At 42.0% G+C, this 21,524-nt stretch overlaps 1 protein-coding gene across 2 annotated transcripts in view; it reads left to right on the forward strand.

Annotated features, from left to right (window-relative positions):
* The window catches only part of LOC124625433 (ATP-sensitive inward rectifier potassium channel 8-like), a 137,839-nt gene that overhangs the window by 33,187 nt on the left and 83,128 nt on the right, over positions 1-21,524 (forward strand). Inside the window, exon 1 of one of the 2 annotated variants that reach the window (XM_047149171.1) lies at positions 2,091-2,198. The exons of the other annotated variant lie outside the window; for it this stretch is intronic. The gene's annotated coding sequence lies outside the window, so the exon portion shown is untranslated. Of the gene's footprint in view, positions 1-2,090; positions 2,199-21,524 lie in introns of those variants that run through there. 2 annotated transcript variants of the gene reach the window in all.

Raw genomic sequence — 21,524 nt, forward strand, 5'->3', positions numbered from 1 at the left:
TACAGGTTCCGGAACTCTTGGAACCGAGGTGACGCAAAACTTTTTTTGATGTGTGTAGATTCACCATATCAACAACAACAAAATAAATGGAAATCGTGCTTTACTTTAATCTCGTACAATTTTGCGATGGCTTCATATTAGCGAAGTTGCTAAATTTTAGGCAGACTCTTTTATTAGCAGTAACTCTGTAACTAAACATTTGCGGATCTATGTTTATATGAACTCTTTCTTTAGTTTTACGTGTAGGATAACATATTAAAATATTTGCATAACTTCGTGAACCACCCTGTATATTTGTTTTTGTCTCCTGTTTAATCCCTGTTAGTTTGATCGCTGTATCAATGAATAGCCTGTGTATATGTGTTTAGTCTTTCGGACATGTTCGACAGAAAAGCGCCGCTTATACATACGTGTGTGTATGCATATCTTACTTGTCTATGAACGCGACGGCTCTTACAATTATTTCAATGCGGATGCATATTATGTCCGAACTCCTGTGGGAATTAGGGTGAGCTGTCAGCAGGAAAATGGGCACGAACGCTACTTGAGTACGGCAAGATGGGACTTTGGGGCGGCTGGGAAGCGTGTCAGAACAGCGGAGGCGGTCAAGGTGATCGCTCGCGTTAAGCGGGTAATCCTAGTTCGATCCCCAGTCTGGAATAAATTTTAACCTGTCGTATTTGGATGTATCTCAAATCCCGACTGCATATGATGTTACTGGTGTCTCTCAAGTTTATTTCACTCTTCCTGGTCCTGCTTAATGTTCTCTGTCAGTTGTTCCTCTCAAATGCAGCCTGCCCACCTCGTTTTTGGCCTTCATTTTTCCCTGACCCTCCACTCCGTTACTCTCCTTCAGCGCGACTTTGGTCTCTTCTCATGAAGTTCATATCAATGGAATCTTCTCTCTTGTATTGTCTTGAACACTTCAAGAACTTTTACGGTTCCTCGGAATTTGGTAAATTCTGGTGACTCCATACACGTACCGCAACATTTTCATATCATTTAATGAAAAGCTGCTCTAGTTGCTTATTAGACTTTATTAGGTCCACAAGACCGGTTTCGGTGTTTATATTAGGCCATTATCAACTGTATCTGAAAATTACGTTGTAGAGGAGCGGCGTCAATCATTGATTGACAAATTTCACGATATATTCAAACTGCCATTTGTTTCATATTTATTTTATGAGTCTTAATCGACATACACAGGTTGATGCCACCACTGCCAAACATAATATTTCATTTACCAAAGCAGAACTTTTGCGACACAGTGGCATTCGAAATACAGCCTAAAATTGCTTTGTAAATCGTTCGTGTGTGGCGGGGTTGAAGCGAGTGATCAACTGCCGGCGATACTGCCAGCGATCCGTCGCTCGTGTGTGGGGCCCTAAATATGCCTATAGTCTGTGTCATATATGATTACATTAAAGAGATGATCAGGCATATTCACATTCGCGGCACCCACGGCAGATTTATTTACAATAGAATACGGCGTCGTAAAATAAATTTCTGATGCAGCTGCTCGTGGCTTCCATAGTTCAAAAGTTGCTGTCCAGTAGAGCGGGAAACAACATTGTTTAACTATGTCATGCTATTTCAGTTAATCGTTGCAAAGGAGTGTTTAACTACGACAAGCTACTTCAGTTAATCGTTGCAATGGAGGATTACATGAAAACCACACAATTACTGGAGTGCACGACGTAGTAGCACGTCATAAAAACCGTGTACTCAAGTATCTACTAATACGTGCTAGTAGATTATAAACAGAGTTATTACACAACATGAAATAGAGCTTAAAGTTAACAAATATATGCGCTTCTTTTAGAGCAGGTAATGAATTTAGTAGGGGAGTTCCGTTATGTCAAAACAGAAAATCAATTTAATCTGTCACTGTGAGTGCAACAAACGCGGTTTCCGAGAGCTGTTATTTGCATAGGCGGCCTCCAGTACAGCATGAGATGACGAACTTCCGTCGCTTTGTGTTCTGCTCCGAGGACGCCAATGGGTGCAAGGTGACGTCAACGGCAGCGGCTTTGTCCAGCGCCGGCACACCATCCACCGTGCCGATTGCAGCGGTCAGAAGTGTCCAAGCTCACGACCTACGCCGCTCGTGGCACGTGTATCACGCTGGTGTACACGATATTTCTAATTCTGATGTGGTAATCGAGGTGCAGTAGTTCTGCTCCAATTCAATTTTATCGGTAAGAATAAGTAGTAACGTCAGTTTCACAAATGAGCGTAATTATGAAAATGAGAATATCAATGTCCACTTGAAAAATTTTCCAAATACTGTTTAAAAAACCAGAATACGTTTATGAGCAGTTGCATTGACAAACAAGTTTAGTTGTGGAATACCATGACCTACAGCATGTGGGCTGCCTGGTTCGGTTATTAATGGTGCAAAAAAACAGGTTATAATACAGTACATTACTCGCCAATTCAGCACTGGACAACCAGAGTGAGTAGCCGTACGATTAAGAAGCACCTTCTCCCTGTGGAGTCCTGAAGTTACTTGCTGTATGAGTATCCGTGACAATCGCACGTTGCAGGGCATTGGTGCAGGATTACTGCCACTGGATGCTCGAATCACGAATACGCGAATTTGTAGATAGTTGAGCCGCAGTATGTGCCAGTTACAGGATAGTATGAGTTGGAAAGTGTATCATGGGAGGATCATTCTTGCCAACAGGGAAAAACGAATTCTGACGGTAATATCATGATATTGGACAATGACCACATGAGATCAGTCGGGACTCTTGGAATGTCCACCACTGTCCGTAACAGGAGAATCAGCAGTGTCCTGATGCACTGCTGCTGCTAACCCTTGATCTTTGTTGCAAGTCACTGTGTTAATCGCCATGGCTCTTCTGCTGTCTTTGAACGTATCCCGATTCATGAATCTCCATAGTATCTGCTACTACTGTGCTATTACCTCCTCACAGCCCTTTGTGGGAACCCAGAGACATCTGTCTAACCATTCTAAACTGTCAATTCAAATAGCCTCTGATCTGCATTGGTTTTTGTCGATACGTTCGTAGCTTGTTCACGTAACAGCGTTTTGTCGCTGCTGGCTATAGGGTTCTCAGAGGATGGCTATTATAGATTTACAATCACCTTATCGAAATACTCGACTAAGCGGTCCTCAAAAACGTAGCGTCTATATTTGAGTGTCGTGTGCCCCTTGGACTCTGCGTTGACCAATCTCCCTGAAGTGTCAGCAACAGACAAGCGGCCACGGACCAGTCTGTCGTGTTTTGAGGAAACTTATCGTTGTATCTTCAGTCCGAAAACTAGTTTGATGCAGCTCTGGACGATGCTTTATTCTGTGCAAGACTCTCCATCTCCGAATAACTACTGCAACCTACATCCATTTGAACTTGCTTCCTGTATTCGTCTACTGGTCTCCCTCTGACCTACCACACTTCCCTCCAACAGTAAAATGATTCCTTGATGTTTCAGAATATGTCCTATCAACCGATCCCTTCTTGTAATCAAGTAATGTCGAAAATTTCTTTTCTTGTTAAATGTTGCAATAATTCAAATCGCCATACTAATGTACCTAATGTTTTCATAAATATGTGATTGACTCTTATCATGTTTGATAGAACCCACAAAGATACTGTGGATCGACAATGTTCAACAGAAGAGAAATTAGCACATGGTGTGTGTTTTGGAACCACTAATGCCTCGATATGCATAGGAGATTCACTAGATATATAGTTCACCTATGATGTGTGTGTAGAGAAGTAACGTCGGTAAATGACTGTAAAAAAAAAAAGGAGGATGACGAATTATATAATAGGCTATTACCAACTGGTATACTATATGGCAGATTTTTCAGTTTCTCAGGTTGGAACTGGAATTGAAATTTGAGTTTCTCAACTTTTCTTCTTTTTTCATTACGTATTCTGTTTCTGTGTTCAGGTTTTCTATTATCTCGTGGCACATGTTTGTAATGAGTTAGGGGTGGGTCTGCCTTTTTGGGATTACCCAGACATGTTTGTGGCATCCTCAATGGACTTTTTCTTTTCTTTTTCTGAAATACATACGTGCAAGTTATGTTAGATTAGGAAATGTGTTACATCGGAATTTGTTGTTATTAAAGTGCCTTTTGTACTTTATCTTTTATTTTGCATTGTGTGTGTATGTCCAGTGGCTGACAACCGAAATCAGCCACAGTTCTAAATTAGTACATCATGTCTTCTGCAAATATAATGGATGTTATAACATTATCTGAATTGAACTATTGCTTATAACTCAACCTTTAAAATATTTATTCCGATAAAACGCATGGCATATGCTCGGTTTTGGCCTTACCATTACTGAATTTGGCTTGTCCCGAGCTGCGGCTGTTTTGGATATGCATATGGAAAGGGTTTACGTTGTTTTTGTGTAGCTGGACTGACCTGCGGACGTCGGTAAAATTTTTGTTAAGCTATGGCATAAAGTACTATTCGTTGTTGTTTATTTATCCATTATGTTTCCTATTTTGAAAGTGTTTACTCACGTTTTCTCCTGCTCATTTGTGAATACTGCGTCTTGTTAAGGTGGCCACACATGTAACTGCATGCTTGACAAGCTTGCTTGCATATGCGTGCTTGAGCAAGGATGTGCAAATTCTTGACGCCTACACGCGGTTCAAGCATGTTCATGCACGCGATAGTTTGCTTACCAGAAAATTTCGAGCTCAGACCACGATACGCTGGCTGTGGCAACCTTTTCACGAGTGTTATGAAAGAAATAAAAGATGAAACGTGCTGTTTGGGGTAAGGAATGGTTAAACAAACGAAAAGATTATTTCCATATTAGCTGTTCGTGGTAGACACGATGTGGAAACTATCTCACAGTGCTGTTGAGTTTTCTTCTCTCTTTCTCCAGGTAATATTTTATTCTTTCACTTGACCTACAGTATAGTACAACCTTTGTACAGAATGTAATTTAACAGACCAAATAAAAATTAAATCAAACCGGATCACTGCAAATGCTTGCACAAGTCTACCTATTCTTGTTACACATGACCAAGCAAACACATACTTGAACGTTTACACAAGCACCTATAATCGAAATTCATCAAGCACTGAATTGCTTATAGAGTCCTGAAGGTTGCGAAAATTTATCCTCTCCATGATCAAGCATGCTTGGGCAAGCACACTTGCACAAGTGTGCTTGTCAGACATGCAGTTGCGTGTGGGCCGCATTTAGATGGCTGTGGCTTTGACACACTTTTCACTGCACAAATTTATGTTTCTGATGCGCTTTTGATTGTTGTTTGTTTCACTGTTTTGTTTTGGTTTGACCTCGGCGAACATTGAATTTGTTCCGTTTGTTTTCTTTCTGTTCGCTGTGTGTGTGTGTGTGTGTGTGTGTGTGTGTGTGTGTGTGTGTGTGTGTTCGTGTATGTTGTATTGTCTGATAGTTCATTAGTTTTCTGTTTATGTTGTGTTTGAGTCCCTGCTTTTTTAGTTCTATGTCAGTAGAATTGACAAGTCGGTCATGGAACTTTTTTGATCATCCATTCTGCTTTCTGTATTCATTGATGTGGTGAAGTTCATGGAGTGATCCAGTTTATTGTTTTGTGTTTCTTTATTCCTGTTTGATAGTGTTTCTGTGTATGGTTTGATTTCTTGAGCGATGCATAGAAATAGGCTGATATTTTTATGAGATTAGCTTTGGCTAGGAAGGAAAATAATAGGGCCAGACCAATTGGGGATTTGGCACAGCTCATTCACTGGTGCAACATACAAATTTATTTTGAACAGACTGAATTACAGAAAATGCCATTAAGAATTTAACCAAACAACAGTTTGAATATTGAACAACAATCAGTGATGGCAGAGAATGTCAATTATAACGCACATGCAGTCACTGTTTGCCAGACCATAAGATGGAAGAATAACGGTGCAAACTTCAAGCCAAATTTAAATGGCCATAAAAATTAACAAAACTTAATGCGCGGAAGACACTGACAAAAAATTTAATAAACTGAACCGGTCACATGATAGGCCACTGCAAAAAAATTCTTATACTAAAATACAAAAAGACCAAAGAAGGAGACCAAAAGATTTAAAACCTCATAAAACAGCCATGGTAGCAAGGCTTACAAGATTCCACAATAATATTCAATAATTAAAATTTACGTTAAATAAGAACGACCGTTCAGATCTCAAGCACTAGTAACATGTTTAAATAACTTTAAGAAGCAGTAAGTTTATAAAAAGGGAGCCTTTTTTAATAAAAAAAATAGGCAGACTTAGAACTGCTCTAGAATTTCACCTTAACTTCAAACAGCAGCACTGAAGGCCACGGCTGTGCTTGAAAGGAGTAACAATGCAGAAGACGGACAGCGCGAGCATTCGCTGCCCAAGGTTGCGCACAGAATGGGATAAACATGTGGCTGCGTAATTCGATTGGGCACAGAATGAGTGGGCCTGACAAGGATTGGTAAACAGCAGCGACGCCAGAGCACAAGCAGTTTTAGCAAAATTCCCCGTGGCGTAAATAAATTCCAATATGTGCAAGCTCAAGTCACAGCCATAATTACAATAATAATTATTACAATAAATGTTGATTATGCTCCCAATAGTTAATGCAATTCCTTACGGAGCGGTACTCGAAATTTAACTTTCTTCTAAAAAGTTAGCAGAAAATTTAAGACACTATTTACAGTAAGCTTAAGCAAATTTCAGAATTAATCAGTTATACCAAATCCTGCTGGAACAAATGGTTAAGCCAATTCCGAGCCAACTGCCCAGAATTAAATGGCTCCTGGGCACGTACTCAGTCCAGGCCAAGCCCAAAACGGCCAATGTGTCGTGATACAAACTAAACTTTGCATATAAGCCACTCAAATAAAATTAACACACGACATACATGACCTGAAGCAGAATAAGCAGTACATTAGCCTCAATGAATAAGACACAGTGGAGTCAAGTTCAGAAAGACGGTTAATGTTCCACCAAACGACAACTATAAATTGAACACAGCATTTACCCTAAATGTTCAAATTAAACATGAGTCGCCGGCCGGTGTGGCCGTGCGGTTCTAGGCACTTCAGTCTGGAACCGCGTGACCGCTACGGTCGCAGGTTCGAATCCTGCCTCGGGCATGGATGTGTGTGATGTCCTTAGGTTAGTTAGGTTTAAGTAGTTCTAAGTTCTAGGGGACTGATGACCTCAGATGTTAAGTCCCATAGTGCTCAGAGCCATTTAAACATGAGTCACACGGTTCTTAACACTAACCCTGATAACATTCGCGCAACACGAAAGTCCACTTTCACACCAGGAATAGACAATCAGTCATAATACTAAACATCGACCAATACCACGCGCCAGAACTAATATCAGCTGATAGTCATTTGCCTCAAGAAAGGCAAGAATTAATAACAGGCAGGTAGACGCCCTTAAACACACATAAATACTACACTGCCAATGAACTTCACAACAAACCTCCTTGTAGAGAGGAACACTAATATTAACTCAAATTAAAGGCGCCACAAACAAATTTCACAGGTCAGACTTCCAGTGAGATGCAATATATGAAAAGATCTAATTAAAATATTTAACAGACCTTTTTAACACATAAATTATTGCTCATACAATTCAGTCTGCAAATTCTATGAAGGCACGGACTTCAGTACCAATAAACTGAACCGAAGCATCCAGAAATTCTGGTGAACACGCTTCTAACAACTCGGCGCGTTTTTAGTGACCCGCTCCTGATGTTTCTCGGCATTGCAAGCCAAACACACGTCAACATGACCCCTGCATAACTTTCCCACTTTCCATCAACACACAGACAGGTGGATGGCGGCAAAAGACCCCCTTTCCGCTTGGTTGCTCCAGTGATACTCCCATCATCATACTAACACTCATACCGTCCTTGTGGGCACAGAAAGCCAGCCCTCCAGGCCACGCCAGAGGGAGCTGCCCTCGCTGGGCAACACCTTAGAACCAAAGATAAGAGCATATCGATATCGATACAGTACAAGAAGCCACCATGGCTCACGGAACTGCTGGTTTTTAGCATAAAGGAAACGAAATTCGTCTTCCAACCAAATAATTTCCGCTTTCCTTTTCATGATTTGTACCGCAGGTGACTTGCTGTTTGCACTACTATTACAGGACCAGGAAGTACGTAATTACTCAGACAGGTTTTGTTAAATCTGATGTTGAGGATAGTTCTATGCAACAGTACTGCTGTATTCATGAATTTGTTGCGGAGATTTGTGGAATATGTTGGCAAGGTTTTGCAAGAATCATCTTGCTCATGGTGGAAGCTCCTCTTGACATTCTTCCATGTTGCGATTGATTTTTTTAAGCTGGTTTATGCAAAACACTATTCATTTCTTTTTATTCCACTATCAATTACATTGTCAAAAAAGGCCAAATTTTAAGATGTAAACACAAATTGTAAGTCAAGAGGAGCTTCCAACCTGAGCAGAGTGATTCTCTCAAAGCCATGCCAATTATTTCCCACAACTCTCTGCAAGAAATTCAAGAACACAACAGTACAGTTGCACAAAACTATCCTCAACATCAAGTTTAACAAATTCTGTTTGAGTAATAACATAATTCTTGGTTTCGTAAAAATCAATGTAAACAGCAAGTCACCTGCAGGACAGGTAGCCAGAGGAAAGCAGAAAAGAAATTCGTTTTCTATACACTAAAATGCAGCACCTCGATGTTTAGTTATACAAAAACCATTTTGAATCAGCTAATCTCATAAAAACATTAGCCCACTTCGATGACATCATACAAGGAGTCAAATCATACACAGAAACATTAATAAAAAGGAAGGGAGAAACAAAAAACCAAGTAACTGAACCACCTCTTAAATTCCACCATACCAATGAATAAAGAGGGCGCAATGTGAGACCAACACAAGCTTCAGGACAGTCTTGTCAGTTTAACTGACACAGAATTAACAAGACAAGAAATGGAATTACTTGTAATTGGATCAGACACCGTACACACAAACATGTGACATGAAATAATAGAAAACCTGAACACAGCAACAGCATACGCAATAAAACAAGAAGATAAATTGGGGAACTCAAACTTCAATGCCAACTTGACAAAGAAAGTGGTAGCGGAATAAACAAATAAATAGTGTTTTATGTAAGACGAATTTTTTAAAAAAGAAGAAAAGGTTTCTTCAAATGTGTATAATTATAACGCCCAGACAAAAAGAAACGCGTTGATGGTATCGGATTACAAGATACTATATCTTTTAAGTTTCTGGTGCTTATTACGTATTTTAAATAATTACGAATGATACTACTGATATGAAATAGGATGAACATGTGACATACATAAAGGAAAGGGGAACTATAGAATGTCACTAATATTGGTACCAAGTGCTGTCTGCCGTCGACAGTAGAGGGGCTTACAGAGTTTATACGTTTGTATGGATCAGGTACGTGGGTAAGATCGACAGAGAAGCATGCTGCTTGGGAAGTGCACTTTCTTTTGATCAAAGAGAGGAGATCAAAGAGAGGAAATTGTAACGCATCATATATCGTTCCATTAATTCAAAGGCAATTCACTTAAATTGTAGTCGTCCAACATACAAATGCTCAGTGACTCCTGGGTCTTCTGCATGAGTACACATTACAGAAAATCTCTGACATACTATCATCAGCCGGTGGTGTCTGGTAATTTCCGACTTAGGCCAACGCGAAATCCGACGTTTCACACGTAACTGATAAGCAACTATCTTATGAGACAGAGGCCGTCTTACCACTGTGTCGGATGTTTGCAGTATGAGATACGCTTCCTTATGAGCTTTGCTATGGCTGCTACTGTCGCTTTCTCTACAGCTTTATACCTAAGACTACGCAATGCAGGGAGTTCGTAATGTTTCTGAGAAACCGAATGCTGGCTGTGCAAGCAAATGAGATGATGATGTTTGGTTTTATTGGGCGCCCAACTGCGCTGTCATCAGTGCCCATACTAAGTCCCAGTGTTTCACACAGTCCAAATTCTTTACTCAGTCCAATTTCGCCACTGTCACGAGTGATGGTGATGATGAAATGATGAGGACAACGCAAACACCCAGTCCCCGGGGGCAAATCAGAACCAGAATCTCACCCTCTTCTTCCATAACCACCTTTTATCGTATCCTCAGCGGAGCATTTGCAATAATTAAGACCCTCTCGCATTTGGAACAAGCAACGCCCATATCCTGGTTTACCATCTCATTGTAAGATTTGTGTGTGTGTGTGTGTCTGTTTTCAAATACTGCAATGGATACTGCAATAATATGACCGCCACATTGTCTTAACATTCGCTAGCTATTAAAAAAGTTTGTGGTCTAGCGATATGCGTCGCTACCTCCAGGCCGTGGAGGTCCAGTTTCGACTCTCGACGGATAGGAGATTTTCTTCGCTCGGGGACTGGGCGTTCGTGTTGTCCTAATCATTTCGTCACATCTTTATCGACACCCGAGTCAAATAGAAAGACTTGCACCGGACGCTCGAACAACTCCAGAGAGGATCTCGTGGCCCACAATACAAAACGATCAGTTCATTACATTTCGAACTTATACTCACTTGTTTCCAGTCGTCAATTTCAGCTTTCTATACTGTGTGCAAAGTGTGTCTTTCTTGAACATATCAACAAATTTCAACGAGTCACGAGTATGTAGGCCGCTCAACGGACTGTTGCTAAGTTAGCTGCACCGAAAAAGCTATCAGCGCTGACTGTCGCTGTTCGACTTCTATCGTAACAGCTACTCTAAAGGAGTAAGGAAGGAAGCTTTAAGTCTCGTTGACAGCGTGGACCTTAGAGACAGTGCATAAGCTCGGATTAAGAGATGATGGGGAAGGAAATTGGCTGCGCTCATTCAAAGAAACCATCCTGGCCTGGAGCTATTTAGGGAATTCACGAAAAACCTAAATCTGGATAGCTGGACTGGGATTCGAAACGCCGTCCTCCCGAACGCGAGTACAGTGTGCTGAGCACTCCACCACTTCGCTGCCTTAGCCAGCTACCGCGTTATAGCTCTTGTAGCGGTGAATATTTAAGACGCAAGTCAAAATTATGCTATGTATTCCCTGTCCCCCCAATCCCCCTGTGGTGTCACCACCAGACACCACACTTGCTAGGTGGTAGTCTTTAAATCGGCCGCGGTCCGTTAGTATACGTCGGACCCGCGTGTCGCCACTATCAGTGATTGCAGACCGAGCGCCGACACATGGCAGGTCTAGAGACTTCCTAGCACTCGCCCCAGTTGTACAGCCGACTTCGCTAGCGATGGTTCACTGACAAATTACGCTCTCATTTGCCGAGACGATAGTTAGCATAGCCTTCAGCTACGTCATTTGCTACGACCTAGCAAGGCGCCATTACCAGTTACTATTGATGCTGTAAAACATGTACGGTCAAGAGCGATGTTCACCATTTATGGATTAAAGTTAAGTATTCCACAGCTACGTCCTTTTTTGCTAGTCTCATTTCCTTGACCTGTTCCAGACCTCACGCCAGCCTGCGTGAGCTAAAACGCGTGCCTTTCGGCTTCCTCTCATAGTGGGTTGGCTGTCTTGCCAATCCACAACCCCCCCCCCCCCCCCCCCCGCGTTTCATCATCATCATCTTGGACAGTTTCCAGCCACTGGTTGGGTCTGTCGGGAACACAAACCTCTCCATCGTGTTCTGTCTTTCCACCATTCCCCCTCTTCCACCTTCGTCCAGTTCTCTCCTCTTCTCGTCACACATTCCTTCACTCCATACCACTGCAGTCTTGATTTTTCTATCCTGTCCTGTACTGGTTCCTCCTTTAGTCTTTCCCTCACATACACATTTCGCAATCTGTCTCGTCTTGTTACACTCAACCTGCTCCTCTGGAACTTCATTTCACTAGCTTGTATTCTACTTTTGTCGCTTTTGTGCATTACCCATGTCTCTCTTCCGTATGCCAATATGGGGACAAAGTAGGTTCGGTATATAATTCCCTTGGATTTCTGTGGCACCTCCTTGCTCCAAATAAGCCCCCTAATGCATTTGAAGAACTGCCCTGCTTTTCTGCACCTTTCATTTATTTCCATTGCGTTTCCCCCCTTACTTTCAATCATGCTTCCGCCCCCCCCCCCCCCCCGCGTTTACTGTTACATAATCAGATTCTCATACAGGCGGAACGTAAACCACTCCTGATAATAGGAGTACGTTCATTCTGAAGACGTGAGGCTCCCACATCGGCACACTAGCGCATCTAACTTGTAGTCGAACACCAAAATGTCAAAATTCAAATGGCTCTGAGCACTATGGGATATCAATGGTCATCAGTACCCTAGAACTTGGAACTACTTAAACCTAACTAACCTAAGGACATCACACAACACCCAGTCATCACGAGGCAGAGAAAATCCCTGACCCCGCCGGGAATCGAACCCGGGAACCCAGGCGCGGGAAGCGAGAACGCTACCGCACGACCACCTTTTTTTATCTCATTTTGTTCGTTTTCGTTCGTTGTATCTCCTCGCGGCGGACGTCGAAAGACACCGGTTTCAGTTCGTTGTTGATCCATTAACTCAGTTCTTTTTTTATTACAGAGGGCAGCAAGCCCTCTGACCGATCACGCTGAGCTACCGTGCCGGCTCCCACGAGCTGCGGACTCCAAAATGTCAGATTTAATGCGTATCTGATAATGAAATCAACGACGAGCTGGAAAAGTAAAAAACTTCAAATGCTATTTAGTAATATATGAAAAAAGGGCACAGTTACTCGCCTCAGAAGCCATTATCCGAAAGTTATACGAGAAAACGAGAAGCAAACAAATATCACGCAAACATAGAATATTTTATCTGTCTGAGGAATGTGTAATGTAAATATTGTACTTAAAGCCAAATACTGGAGCAAATGAAGATAGTATTTACTGTCAGTTGTCTAGTCATAACTCGAGTCCTTCCACTTCTACAGTGATTCCGTAGCTATGAAGTCATTCACGTGCCATATTTTCTCTTCTTCTTCTACGACAAGCCATTCTACATGCCGCCAGCATTCTTAGTGAGTTCCGATAGAATTTCATGCATTAATATCAGTACGTCTAGTAGACTCAATGATTTATCCTTTCTAGCAAGATATCATTCATGCTGGTTAAAAATAGGCTCCATAGGTTTCAAGTCGCAGTGATGACAACCTAACTTGTGTCATTGTATCAACAATGTACCGGCCTACAACGCAAGCTCCAATTTGATCAATAATTCGGGTTTAATTTCAGTACCATCGACATCGATATCTCTTTCTAACCAGCTATTCTGTAATGTTTTGCTCTCTCCAGAAATTCCGTGGCCTGGATTCAGCCTTGACATTATGATATGGAACATTTTCTATGCTTATAAGACTGCAGGGTTCCAGCGTCGGCGTAGCATCACTAAAACATTTTAAAACATTTCACAATTCATATCTTCATGATAAGTCCAATTTCCTTGATTACAAAACCAAATGAACACCCTATAGAAATAACTGTTGTCGTCTATATGCGCCATAAAAAGTATTCCACCTTTTCCCATCGAATCTTTGTACCCTGAACCAGACGTGTAACAAAAACTAGGCTCTTTTCAGTCTCTGTATTCTCAATCCATGCAACTGGCACACTTTTACACGAGAATTCCGGTCATCACATGCGGTGTCGTCGAGTACCGAGAGCGCTGTAAGAAGTATCGATCACCGCAGAGATACTGCGCCCAAAAGCAGTATCAAGAGGTGACAATGAGATGCTAGGAGGAAACCGTACTAACCGTAGTTCGAGACGGCACCGCCACGCCTCTGCCCTGTAATAGCGCCGCCTGAGTCCAGGAGGGCAGTTTCAATTCACGGTCGAATCCTTCCCACTTCCAAGAAGATCTTGTCGGTGTAAAGTCGATTGCGCTGCTTGCCCGCAGCGGCACAGCCCACGTCAGCCGTCGGAAAGTGGAGACTTCCGTCTCCTGTGAACTGCGCCTGCGTGTCAACACTCCCATAACTATGTCAACAAGTATCCACAAACTTGTGTTTTCTTGTGACTGTAGTGAACACAGACGGCCATTGAACCAGTTCGCCACTCAGTAATCATGGCTCATTTAGTATGTTCTGATCTACAAGCCCACATGTACAGTTTCTTAGCTACAGCCGACCAAAAAGTCTTGTTGGAGTTACTTAAGTATTACTTACTCAGAATGTTCTAATTAAGTTTATTAACTTTATTTATTAGTCATCTCAGTGTCCAAGAAGTCGGAAACAACATGAAATGTTGCTTTTTGAACAATTAATAAAATGTCCCAAACGTTTAATTACTGCTAAAAGACATTGAGAATGAATTTTCTCTGTGTAGGCCTAAATAAATCTCTAAATCAAGGAGAAAATGTCATCATTCAATATAAAAAAACGTATTTTCTACTATTCATATAAAGAATGTTTAGAGAAATGTTTATATATCGAAACATTATAAAAGATATTCTGTAAAGCAAGTTGATGGCAGTCGTCGTAATTTGTTTTGACAGTATAAAAGTAGGGGCCGACCCCCTGTTCGCTCCCTCTCCTTTGTTATTGGTTGCCGTCTCATAAAAACTAAGTGTCGCTGTCGTATCTGTAACTTCTGGTTAAATAATTACGGTATTTTAATGGTAACACCCGTGTTTGAATCAAGTAACCTACTTTCGTCTTCCATTAATGCCAAATCTCAATTTATTATGTTGCATTTTAGAACTTTTTCAGGTTACAGCGAAGAAGAGTTGTCGACGAACTGTTTGGTAGCCACAGCCGAACGTTACTAGTCTTCTACTGACATTTACGTTATCAAACTTTAATTTTAGCGAGCCTAAGATCTCTTTTACTGATATTTTTTAGCACTATTCGGGCTATGTAATTAGGCAAACTGCGTAATTTTGAGATCGGTCACTAGCCTTTGAACAACGTTTTCGTCAGTCTGATAGAAATCTGATGCTGGATGGAGGAATGCAAATCAGTTAATAAGCAAGTAAAATTTTTCTATGCACCGTTCTACCGTTTCAGAAACTTTGCCACCAGGAGACGTGTTTAAAAGTTCTATATTATTATGAACTAACTGTTTAATAATCAGTTAATGTCTTTTGGGGAGTGGAATTAATTTTAATCAGAAATATTTAAAGAAGATATCAGAAGTTAACTTCCACAGCTAATATTAAACTCAATGTTTCAAATTAACTCCCCCCCCACCTCACACACACACACTTTAAAAAATTGTAATATAATATTTTTAAAAAGTAATATTATAAACACCTCAGATTTTACTTCGGCCGTATTAATGGCGATGGATTTTTCCTTAACAACGGTTTGTTTCTCGTCTCTTTTTAACGGTTTTCCGCGCCTGTGTTTCACTGTACAACACAAAACAACTTTACTCAATTTCACAGCTCATATGAACGATTAGACAAAATGCATGTGACTGTCGAGATAGAAAAAACCCACTGTCACATAAGATTTTGTAGAACATTGATAGAACATTTACCATGATACGTGCGAGCATAAGTTTCCGCGAGCGTTGTTATCTTCAACAAAACGTTTCCAGGTATGTTATCGTGTCGCCACGTCGATTTGTAGACCTATATGTCCGCCACTGTTGCAAGTTGCATTCATCATCGAAGTGGCATAAATTCACTTGATGACGCGGCTCATATTCTGACGAGACTTGTTGCATGTATAAGATGACGATTAGCCAAACCCCTGAAGATTGTCAATGTTTTAACGTACTTCACTGAATCATTCGCTGTGGAAAGACGAATAAACATCTAATACAGAAGGGGGGACTATTGACAGCGCCATTAAAACAAGCGGTGGGTGAATGCTGCGACCCAGGACCAACAGCGGAGTATGCGTGGTTTTACCCCTCCCCCCCCCCCCCCCTCCCCAGGGTTGAACATAACGATGAACAGTTTAGCTTAACGTTTAGTTGTAACGCACAGTTATTAAGTATCGCTTATGTTGTGCTTCACCTTAAACTAGTCTATTTCCATACGTTAAATGTTAAATCTGCCTCCGGGAAACAAATGATATTTATAATGAGGACGGGGCGTGAGTCGTGCTTGGGTCTCTCAGTTGGCAGAGCACTTGCCCGCGAAAGGCAAAGGTCCCGAGTTCGAGTCTCGGTCCGGCACCCAGTTTTAATCTGCCAGGAAGTTTCAAATACATATTTCTCATAACATTTCTGGCAATCAAGTATTTTCGGTGCCAAACATACTTTTTCCAAAGACAATACAGTTTTTGTATGTACATTTACTAATGAAGGTCACTGATAAATATTGCAATGTATACTAAATATCAAATAGATTTATAACAACAAAAAATACGACAATATCCAGTGAGATTAGTACAGAATCAGAATGTGAGATAACTTGGGTGAATATAAGAGTTAAAGAGGGATCAGTCATGGTCATCGACTGCTTTTAAAGACGCCCTGCCTCAGCAACTGTAGCCGAGGAACAATGAAGTGGAACTTGGACACTATTCCGCGTAAATTTCCCGGCCATGTTATAGGTTTAGGTGCAGACTTTAACTGAAGTTATAGACTGGGAGACTCAAGCGATTAGAACGGTTTTACAAAGAGTACACTACAGCATTGGCACCTTATTCAGCTTGCATTTACGGTGAATCCCTCGCTCAGCACAAAGTCTCATGCGACTGGAAAAAAAGCGCAGGTGACTCCATTATAAGAGCAAGGTAAAAGAATGGATCTGCAAGATTACAGACCAATATCCCTTACTCCGGTTTGCTGCAGAATCCTTGAACATATTCTCAGTTCGAATATAATAAATGTTCTTGAGATCGAGAAGCTTATGTCCACGAATCAGTACGGTTTTCGAAAGCATTGCTCGTGCGAAACTCAGCTTGCCCTTTTCTCACATGATATACTGTGAACTATCGATAAAGGGCAACAGACAGATTCCATATTTCTAGATTTCCGGAAAGCACTTGAGACGGTGCCCCATTGCAGGCAGTTAACGAAGGTACAAGAATATGGAGTAAGTTTACAGATAGTGAGTGTCTCGAAGACTTCTTAAGTAATAGAACCCAGTATGTTGTCCTGGACGGCGAGTGTTCATCAGAGACAAGGGTATCGTCAGGAGAGCCCCCGGGATGTGTGATAGGACGGCTGCTTTTCTCTAAATACGCAAATGATTTGGTGGAGGGGGTGGGCTGCAATCTGCGGTTATTTGTTGATAATGCTGTAGTATACGGTAAGGTGTCTAAGTCGAATGACTGTAGGAGGATACAAGATGACTTAGACTAAATTTGTAGTTGGTATGATAAATGGTTCTCCATGCGGGAAAACGTAAGTTAATGCGGATGAATAGGAAGATCACACCCGTAGTGTTCTGATACAGCATTACTAGTGCCTTGCTTAACAAAGTCACGTCGTTTAAATGTCTGGGCGTGTTGTTGCAAAGTTATATGAATTGCAAAGAGCCTGTGAGAACTGCGATAGAGTAGGCGAATGGACTACTTTGGTTTATTGGGAGAATTTTAAGGAGGCCTTATTCATCTGTAAAGGAGACCGCACATGGGACGCTTGTGCGACCGATTTTTGAGTACTGTTCAAGGGTTTGGGATTCCTACCAGGTCTGATTAAAGGAAGACATCAAAGCAATTTAGAGGCGGGTAGCTAGATTTGTTACTGGTAGGTTCGAACGACATATGTTACGGAGATGCTATGGGAACTCAAATGGGAATGCCTGGAGAGAAGGCGACCTTCTTTTCGAGGAACACTATTGAGAAAATTTAGAGAATCGGCATTTGAAGCTGACTACCGAACGATTTTGTTGCCGCCAACATACAGTTCGCGTAAGGACAACAAAGACAAGATACTAGAAATTAGAGCTCATACGGAGGCACATAGACAATCGTTTTTCCCTCGCAGTATTTGCGAATGAAACAGGAAACGAAATGACTAGTAGTGGCAGAAGATACCCTCCGCCACGCCCCATAAGGTAGCTTGTGGAGTATCTGTGTGGACGTAGATGTAGATATTTGTCCTTCAAAAACAACATGCGAGGTTTTTTTATTCTCTCGCCAGCTGCGGGCAAACTATTAGCCCTACAGAAAAATAGGAAAGACCCGTTTTGTAGGAAATTGAATGCGGTTAAATTTTGTACTGGCGGCCACGGTTTTCAAGGTTTCAGGAAGAACGTACAAAAGTGACCTTCAAACGCACCTCCGTCTCTATACTCATCGCTCACCAATCAGGATTTTTAATATTTCGTTCGTGGCGAAAAACCAGGGTGTCGCAGACAGTCGTGGTGCTCGCAGAATGTTTACGGAGACATGACAATGAAAAAAAGTACGGTGAGTCATTGGGTGAGGAGTCTGTCATCACCGCAACATGGTCGAGCAAAGCTGCCCGATATTCCACGTGCCGATTGGCCGCATACTGCTGTGACGCCTTCAGTGTTGGAACGTGCGGACACTTTCATTCGAGATGATCGACGGACCACAGTCAAACACCTCGCTGCTCAACTGGACGTCTCTGTTGGTGGCGCTGGCACGCTAGTCCACCAGTTGAGGTACTCAAAAGGGGTGTCTGACTGCTGGGTTCCCCGCCACCTAACAGAAGACCAGAAAGAGCAACGAAGGTCCATCAGTACAGAATTCCTTGCGCTTTACAAGCCTGATCTTGACAATTTTTTGTCAAACACCATCACAGACGATGAACCATGAGTTCATCACTTCGAACTGGAAACGAAACGGCAATCCATGGAGTGGCGCCGCGCAAATCTTCTCCAAAGAAAAGGTTCAAAGCTGCGCTCCTCGCCGATAAAGTCGTGGCGACGGTCTTCTAGGCTTCCGCAGAGGCTAATCTGTTTCCTATCCTCCTTCAACTATCCTGCAACTATCAAGTGTGAAGAGTATTGTTTTACCCCCAGGTAGTTGAAGAAACAATTTCAGCGTGTTCGTCGACACAAAAATGCAAACGAACTTCTCTTTCTGGACGACAACGCAAGGCCTCACGCAAGTCTGCTTGCCGAGAGATCAGAAAACTTCAGTGGACTGTTCTTCCTCATTTACCCTCCAGCCCAGATCTCGCAACTTTCGACTTCCCTCTTTTCGGCTCAATGAATGATGCGCTTCGCATGTATGATGGGGGAGTTATTAATGCAGCATGACGTTGGCTCCGACGTCTACGAACAGAGTTGTACCATGCAGGCATACAGGACCCCCCAGTAAGGCGGCGTAAGGCCGTCACATTGAACGGAGATTATGTTGAAAAATAGGATTTTGTAGCGAAAAGAGTCGGGAATAATATGGTGTGTTGGAATCCAGAATATAGCCAACCTGCTTTCAGAAAAAAATGTTGCATTACTTATTGAACGGCCCTCGAATATTGATGTATGTATGTGGTCAAAAACATGGTTGTAATTACTACCCATCAGAAACCTTTCTTTCTTTCGTCAATACATGAGGATATAAACATTATGCGTCCGGGCGCGGACGTCTGTCGGACCGCTTCCTCCACACCGCTGACGTAGCAGAGCTGGCGGCTATCTCGAATTATTGCACTCGGTTGATTTTGGAGCGGCATGAGTGCAGCGTCGCGTGCAGTCGACCGAAACACTCCGATGCCACATGTGATATGGTACCTTGAGATTTTCAGAAGAATTTGGCGTTAGATCCTTCAATGATTTTAGCCGTAGAAAATTCTTCGATTAAAAAGGGCGCACAGTCCGGAACCGCGCGGCTGCTACGGTCGCAGGTTCGAATCCTGCCTCGGGCATGAATGTGTGTGATGTCCTTAGGTTGGTTAGGTTTAAGTAGTTCTAAGTTCCAGGGGACTGATGACCACAGATGTTAAGTCCCATAGTGCTCAGAGCCATTTGAACCATTTTTGATTAATAAGGTTCCGTCGTCGGCGAGCTTATTAACGGTTTCAGTGCCATTTTCAGTCGAACTGCCTTCACAATCGAACTTACTCAGCTCTCCTGTGCCTCAATTTTCGCTTGTAGGTTCAGACAGCCATCATATGGGGGCGGAGACCAACGTATAGATTTAAAAATGGTTCAAATGGCTCTGAGCACTATGAGACTCAACTGCTGTGGTCATCAGTCCCCTAGAACTTAGAACTACTTAAACCTAACTAACCTAAGGACATCACACACATCCATGCCCGAGGCAGGATTCGAACCTGCGACCGTAGCAGTCGCACGGTTCCGGACTGCGCGCCTAGAACCGCGAGACCACCGCGGCCGGCATATAGATTTACCTATTTCTTTTTTTGGAGGGTACAATACAGAAAAACGGAACAGCTCATTGTTCGACGTTACATACTCTGAAACAGTAATTAATAACTTTTTCATTGGCCATCATTAGAAAGCTATTACTGAAAAAACAACTAATGTAAAACATACTCTTTACATCCTCGCTGCAGTGGGTCACATGGTGCAACAAAAGTGTTCCATCAAAGAGCCAAAAACAAAAGTGGACTTGTACCATGGGGAAGTAGGTCTTAAGGATTAGTTGCTGAATACAGTCGAATCCGTACCTCCGTATGATTTCATTTCATACATCACTACACTTCTATTTCAGTGTCCTCCATCGCTTTCCCTCCAGTACCTCTTCCTCCTCCTTGTCCATCCTGCCCCGCCTCCTTTGCCGTGCCCCTTCACAATTTTACTTTTCCTCTTCCAATTTTTTCACCCATCACATATATGCTCCTCAGAGAAATGGCGCTAACGCACGCGCCCCAAGTGCTTTACCCTAGTTGCACTGTTGAACCAAATCTGATGGATGGTGCTGTCAAAAGACATGAATCAGGTGTTCCTACGTTTCTGCATATGAATAGTCTTTTCAATCCTGAGACAGTGGTTAATTGTTCATCACACGTACATTACTCTTTCATTATAAACAATTACCATTCACACCCTGACACTGATTGTAACGTTGATGACCCTATTTGAAATATTCTCGTCATGCAATAGCAATTCTTGTTTTAATTCCACATTCTTCAGAATAAATACCAAATGAATATAAATCTTTGAAAAAGTAACAAGTAACAACTATTATGTGATTTAAGTGAGTGCGGTCGACTAGAAAAATTATATGTGTGATAAAATACTGGGTGATCAAAAAGTCAGTATAAATTTGAAAACTGAATAAATCACGGAATAATGTAGATAGAGAGGTACAAATTGACACATGTGCTTGGACTGACATGGGGTTTTATTAGAACCAAAAAAATACAAACGTTCAAAAAATGTCCGACAGATGGCGCTTCATCTGATCAGAATAGCAATAATTAGCGTAACAAAGTAAGACAAAGCAAAGATGATGTTCTTTACAGGAAATGCTCAATATGTCCACCATCATTCCTCAATAATAGCTTTAGTCGAGGAATAATGTTGTGAACAGCACTGTAAAGCATGCCCGGAGTTATGGTGAGGCATTGGCGTCGGATGTTGTCTTTCAGCATCCCTAGAGAGGTCGGTCGATCACGATACACTTGCGATTTCAGGTAACCCCAAAGCCAATAATCGCACGGACTGAGGTCTGGGGACCTGGGAAACCAAACATGACGAAAGTGGCGGC

The sequence above is a fragment of the Schistocerca americana genome, chromosome 1 (genome assembly GCF_021461395.2).
Source record: "Schistocerca americana isolate TAMUIC-IGC-003095 chromosome 1, iqSchAmer2.1, whole genome shotgun sequence".
NCBI lineage: Eukaryota > Metazoa > Arthropoda > Insecta > Orthoptera > Acrididae > Schistocerca > Schistocerca americana.